Raw genomic sequence first — 6,673 nt, 5'->3', positions numbered from 1 at the left:
GTGGTAGATCTACTCTTGTAACACACATCATCAATATTAATCAAGCAGGACGTAGGGTTTTACCTCCATCAAGAGGGCCCGAACCTGGGTAAAACATCGTGTCCCTTGTCTCGTGTTACCATCCGCCTAGACGCAAAGTTCGGGACCCCCTACCCGAGATCCGCCGGTTTTGACACCGACAACAACCTTTAAAGGCATCATACCAGGTGTAGAAGCCAACTGTACAGGCTCGGTTGCACTTGAAGTGGTCTTCGGATCCCCGGATAATTTATGAAGCGAGGAGTTAATCTTCGATATAGTCCCATTCCAAAGTGGCTATCACGCCCTTCTCGGACGAACTGCATTTGCAAAATTCAATGCGGTGCCGCACTACGCATATCTCAAGCTCAAGATGCCAGGCCCTCGCGGAGTCATCACAGTAAATGGAAACACCGAACGCTCTCTCCGAACGAAGGAGCACACAGCGGCCCTGGCGGCGGAAGTACAGAGCAGCCTCTCAAGGCAACTCTCCAATCCGGGTGTAAAACGTACGGACAACGTCCAGCGCGCCCGAAGCAACCTACAACAAAGCCAGCTGGCACGATCCGAGCAAGCATAGCAGTGCGGCCCCAACCCCAGCCCTCGCCAGATGGTGCTATCGGTACCACGCGTACATAATTACACTTTGAAAATACCATGGGCATAAGGGGAGGGGCACAACTACGGCATGCCCAGAATGCGGCTTAACCACACTTAGGGGCTCCCTATTCCGCCGTTTTCTTTTTTTATATATACTTTCAGGACCCAACTATCCGGAAGGCCTGTCCGGCAACACACTCGCCGAACACATGATGCAACAGCCAGGGCGAGAACAAACTGCGTCGAATGTCCAGGTGGTCTCTATAACGAGTTAAATACCTGTTTTTACTTAAATACCCGCAGCTTGCCCCTGGAGGGGGACATGTCAAACAATCCCATCTCTTGCTTATCGCACTATTTGTATCATCCTGCTTTTATAGCAGCCCTTTTAATACAACACGACATAGCTCTTATCTTTTATTGTATTCATCTATTTTTTATACATATAGGTTCAGTCATGACATTATGCAACCGTACACTTTGGTACGACAAATACACCAGGGGCTTAAGCACCCCATAATATGGTGTGAGAAGACCGAACACTCTCATGAGTGTGGCACCCCGAACTTATAGCACTATATGCATTGGCTCCGAATCATGTCTTGGGTCAATAGTTGGGTTTGCCCGGCTCCCATGTTTTGGTACCTTTCGTTCCGCAATGTTGGCTAAGGTAGTGCTGGGAGAACTACTGCGATTGTGCCCCAGTTGAGCTGGGTTAACACCTCAGTAGAGAAAGCTAAAACTGACCGTCATGATAGTGCGAGAGACCGGTCGCTGTTCGTGAGGTTTTTCGAGTCCCTAAAGACTTATGCCGCTTAGAGCGAGGAGCCGGATTTATCTGGCCAAGGCGTGGATAGCGCCCCGAACTCGGTCTTCTGAAAACTAGGGGCTTCGCCGAAATTTAAAATTATAGAATTCTATGGCTAAGTGAGAGTGATAAAGCATTATAAGTCCGATGGCCTGGTTCGTTGTGCTGAGCGCCTCCCTAGATGGACCCAAGAATGGGAACAAGAGCGCTCAGTTTATCCCGAACACCCCTGCACTCATGGCACGGGGGTAGAAGCTGACGACTTGCATCTCTCAGATTTAATAAACGGTCGCACAGAAGGTAATATTTTAAATTAACAAGCGTTGCTTAGCGCATATGAACAAAGTTTTCAGCGCACAGGATATCAAATGTGAATCTACTCAAAAATTACATCTTTGGAGCATTCACCCGCTATAATGCGGGCACCCTTCAGGACGCCCTTATAATACATCTCGGGCGTGCGATACTCCTTGCCTGGCGGTGGCGCGTCCGTCACAAGCTTTTCGGCGTCCATTTTGCCCCAGTGCACTCTAGCATGGGCAAGGGCCCGACGGGCACCCTCAATACAGGCGGAGTGCTTGATGACTTCAATCCATGGACAGGCGTCCACCAGCGGCCGCACCAGGCCGAAGTAGCTCCCAGGAATGGCTTCCTTAGGCCACAGCCAAACTATGAGGCCCTTAATGGCCTGTTCGGCCACCTTGTGGAGTTCGACCAGCTGCTTCAGCTGGTCGCTAAGGGGCACCGGATGTCCGGCCTCAGCATATTGAGACCAGAACACCTTTTCTATCGAGCTCGCCTCTTTGGCTCGATAGAATGCGGCAGCATCAGACACGCTACGGGGTAGATCGGTGAAAGCTCCTGGAGAGCTCTGGATTCGGGTAAGTAACACATAATTCACTTTTACATGCTTGCTTTGCATAAAGAATGCCTTACCCGCCGCTATCTTCTTTATCACCTCTATCTCCTGGAGGGCCTTCTGTGCTTCGGCCTTAGCGGCTTTGGCACCCTCAAGAGCCAAGGCAAGCTCGGACTCTCGAGTCTTCGTGTCACACTCCAAACTCTCATGCTTTTCTACGAGATCCTGGAGCTCTTGCCGCACCTCCGCCACCCATGCCTCATGCCTCTCTCGCTCGGTGCGCTCCAAGGCTGCACTGCTTTCAGCCTTGGACACCGCCTCCTTCAGGATCGCCACCTCATTCGTGGCCCCTGCAATACCCACGTTATTCCTATCACTTATTGCAACCAAATCCTTTTCTATAAGGTACTATTTTGATAAGGTATCACTTACCTTCCTTGTCCTCGAGCTGCTTCTTGGCAAGGCTGAGCTCGTTCTCGGACTGCTCGAGGCTCTGCTTCAATGCATGGACCTCCGCAGTCAGTGCGGCAGAGGTCAGCAGCGGAGCCTGCATTCCCATATTGACACATTTAGGTTAGACTCCTGCGTATATCTTTTTAGATCCTCAGCTCGGCTTTTCTTTCTGAACACCGAACCAAGCATCAGGGGCTACTGTCTATGCGGCAAACATTTTTATATGTTTCGAACACATACCTCAAAGCATGTTAACAGACTTGTACACGCTTCTGTTAGCCCGCTCTTTGCGGACTGAACCTTTTGAATCACCGCACTCATAACAGTACGGTGTTCCTCGCTGATGGAGGCGCCGTTAAGCACCTCCTGCAAATTGTCCGGCGCCTCCGGGTGGACGGAGGTCGCCGGCGTCGTAGGCTTGCCCTTCTTATGAAGGCGCCGCTTGTCGGACTCTTGGAGCCGTTGGTGGTTCCGGAGCAGTGTCCAGCCCAGGGCTGGACTTAGATCCCTCTGGGGCTTTACCCCCTTTGGGCCTGGAGTCCGGGAGGTCACCTTGAGGTGCCTCCAGGACCACCTTCTCCTAGTTTGGTCCCCTTCGGGAACCCACCTCGGCATCATCCACAGGAAGAGGGGAGGAGGCCATCGGAAGTGAAGCGCTGTTCACATCCAACGAATTCAGGGACCCGCTCGATGAGTCGCCAAGCTGAACTCTGGGCGGACTGCATAATTAAATTCGGCGTTAGAAATTACCGAATACTAGAGGAGCGCCATAAGCCATTCGGGTAACCGGACACTTACGATTTTGCCAGGGGCTTGACCCTGGATGGCCGTTCCTCCCCACCGTCTTCGGCATCGGAGGCGTAGTCCGGCAGAAGGGTCTTCCCCTTCTTGGACCCTCCGGCCTCCCCAGTTGGGGCGGCCTTCCTTTTCTTTCCTCCCCCCGTTGGAGGGGGCGAGGCTTCTTCTTCCTCCTCCTCGTCTTCAGAGGCGGAGGGGGCTTCGGGGCTGTCAGGAGATGAATCCGACACCACCAGGCGCCGGGAGCTCTTTCGAATCCCCGTGGTCTTCTTCTTGACCTTCTTCTCCGGCACCACGTGAGGTGCCAGAACCAGCAGCTTGGCTAGACGAGCATCCGCTGGGTCTTCGGGCAAAGGAGCCGAACAGTTGACCTGCCCGGACTTCTTCAGCCAGTCCTGTCATAGGGTTAAGCTATGTGAAACAAAATACCCCGAAATGGGAAAATTAAGCTCACCGCGCTGGTGTGGCGCTTGGCGCAGAATCCGTGATCCTCGGTGACGGGCGGCGAGACCTCGGAACTCTTGAAGAGCACCTTCCAGGCGTCCTCGTGCTTTGTGTCAAAGAGCCGGGACAGAGCCTGGTGCTGGGCTGGGTCGAACTCCCACAAACTGAAAGCCCATCGTTGACACGGGAGAATCCGGTGGAAGAGCATGACCTGGACCACGGTGACAAGTTTAACCTTCCTGCCGATCAGGTCCTTGATGCAGGTTTGGAGTCCGGTCACTTCTGCCGAATTACCCCACGACAGGCCCATCTCTTTCCAAGATGTGAGCCGTGTGGGGAAGCCAGATCGGAATTCGGGGGCCTCAGCCCATTCAGGGTCACGCGGCTCGGTGATATAGAACCACCCCGATTGCCATCCTTTGATGGTCTCTATGAAGGCACCCTCGAGCCATGTAACGTTGGCTATCTTGCCCACCATGGAGCCTCCGCACTCCGCTTGGCGTCCGCCCACGACCTTCGGCTTGACGCTAAAAATCTTCAGCCATAGGCCAAAGTGGGGCTGGATGCGGAGGAAGGCCTCGCACACGACGATAAACACCGAGATGTTGAGGATAAAGTTCAGGGCCAGATCGTGAAAGTCCAGGCCGTAGTAGAACATGAGCCCCCGGACGAACGGGTGAAGAGGAAAGCCCAGTCCACGGAGGAAATGGGGAAGAAATACAACCCTCTCATGGGGCCTAGGGGTGGGGATGAGTTGCCCCTCATCTGGAAGCCGGTGCGCGATGTCGTCAGACAAGTATTCGGCCTTCCTCAACTTTTTGATTTGCCCCTCCGTGACGGAGCAGGCCATCCATCTACCTCCCGCTCCGGACATGATTGGCGAAGGTTGAGGTGGGAAGCGCGCACTTGGGCGTTGGAGCTCGAGTGCGCAGGGACAGATAGGCAAAGGAGGAACAAGGCGTAAATGGAAAGGGTAGAATCTTATCCCCTTATATGGGCGGCTGAAGCTACGAGCCCCCTCCGGCCTAATAAAACTCGCTTATCTCCCAAGCGCCGCGCTTAATGACGCGGTTGGGTTACCCACGCCCGTATTGATGAGAATCCCGGAATAAGGGGACACGATCTCTGCTTCGACAAGACGTGCCAAGGAAACCGCCTCGCTAAACACGCTGAGATGGAACAGTAAAACGATTCGAATAAAGGCTTGACCGTGGCATGATGTCACACTGCTGAATACGTCAGCAGATTAGATTTGTGCGGGAATTATTCTCTCTACGATGGTATGTGGAACTTATTTTTGCAGAGCCGAACACTATCCATGTGTTCAAACATCTTCTATGAAGTATTCGGAGGAGGAACCCGCCTCGCAATGCCGAAGACAATTGGCGCGCCAGACTCGTCGTCATTGAAGCCAGGTTCAGGGGCTACTGAGGGAGTCCTGGATTAGGGGGTGTCCGGATGGCTGGACTATGACCTTTGGCCGGAGTCCCGGACTATGAAGATACAAGATTGAAGACTCCGTCCCGTGTCCGGATAGGGACTTTCCTTGGCGTGGAAAGCAAGCTTGGCGATACGATATGCAGATCTCCTCCCATTGTAACCGACTCTGTGTAACCCTAGCCCTCTCCGGTGTCTATATAAACCGGAGAGTTTTAGTCCGTAGGACGAACAACAATCATACCATAGGCTAGATTCTAGGGTTTAGCCTCTCCGATCTCGTGGTAGATCAACTCTTGTACTACCCATATCATCAATATTAATCAAGCAGGAGTAGGGTTTTACCTCCACCGAGAGGGCCCAAACCTGGGTAAAAACATCGTGTCCCTTGTCTCCTGTTACCATCCGACTAGACGCACAGTTTGGGACCCCCTACCCGAGATCCGCCGGTTTTGACACCGACACCCCCCCCTTTAACGTGCAAGCGGTTCGCGCGGACGAGAGTGAAGGAGACGCTGCGGAGGCCTCGCCCGACTCTGCTCCTTAAAGCGATCCTGCGATTTCATCATGAGAAAAGCGAGGGTTTACCGTTACAATTTCCGCCCAGCTGCTGGTTGCTCTGGGAAGGTGACGAGGCACTGAAGGCTTGGTGAGGTGGCACCTCGCGGGGTTGCCGCGGCCAGACCCATGCGCAAGCGTCGTGCCGTGTGGGAGCAGCTCCATCAGTTGGTGTCAATCAAGCGGGCGATTAAGTCAAGCACGTTAATCATGAAGGAGCAAATCCATTTAAATAGGCGCAGAAAAAGGCGAACACCGCTGGGTCGGGCCCGAGCGACTTTGGGGATAATGCAGCCCGAAGGGCGCCCCTGATAAAGTAACTAAAACATGAACCAAAGGGATACATGCCATAGGGACGGACCCACGCGGCCTGGGAATGATGCAGCCCTGGGGGGCGCTCCCAGCTGAAAATGAAATTCGGAGGATGTCACCTGATGATGCTGAAGATGAAGGGATGCTGAAGTAGCGGACGGCGTGCGCTGCGGGAGACGATCTTCACGAGCCCCCAGGCCCAGGGGCCTCGGGAGCCTCCGGAGGCGCCGGAGGCGCCGGCGGCTCCTCGCGGACCATCTCCATCTCCGCCAAGACTGCGGAATGCCTGACCGCTTGAGCCTCCAGGACGCTCCTGATGAGGCGTTGACGCACGACAGTCGCGTTCGGCAGGCCGTAAGGCATGCGAACATAGCTGTGGGGTGGAC

Source organism: Triticum dicoccoides, chromosome 6B (genome assembly GCF_002162155.2).
Source record: "Triticum dicoccoides isolate Atlit2015 ecotype Zavitan chromosome 6B, WEW_v2.0, whole genome shotgun sequence".
NCBI classification, from domain to species: Eukaryota; Viridiplantae; Streptophyta; class Magnoliopsida; order Poales; family Poaceae; genus Triticum; species Triticum dicoccoides.
This window is presented reverse-complemented; position numbering follows the sequence as displayed.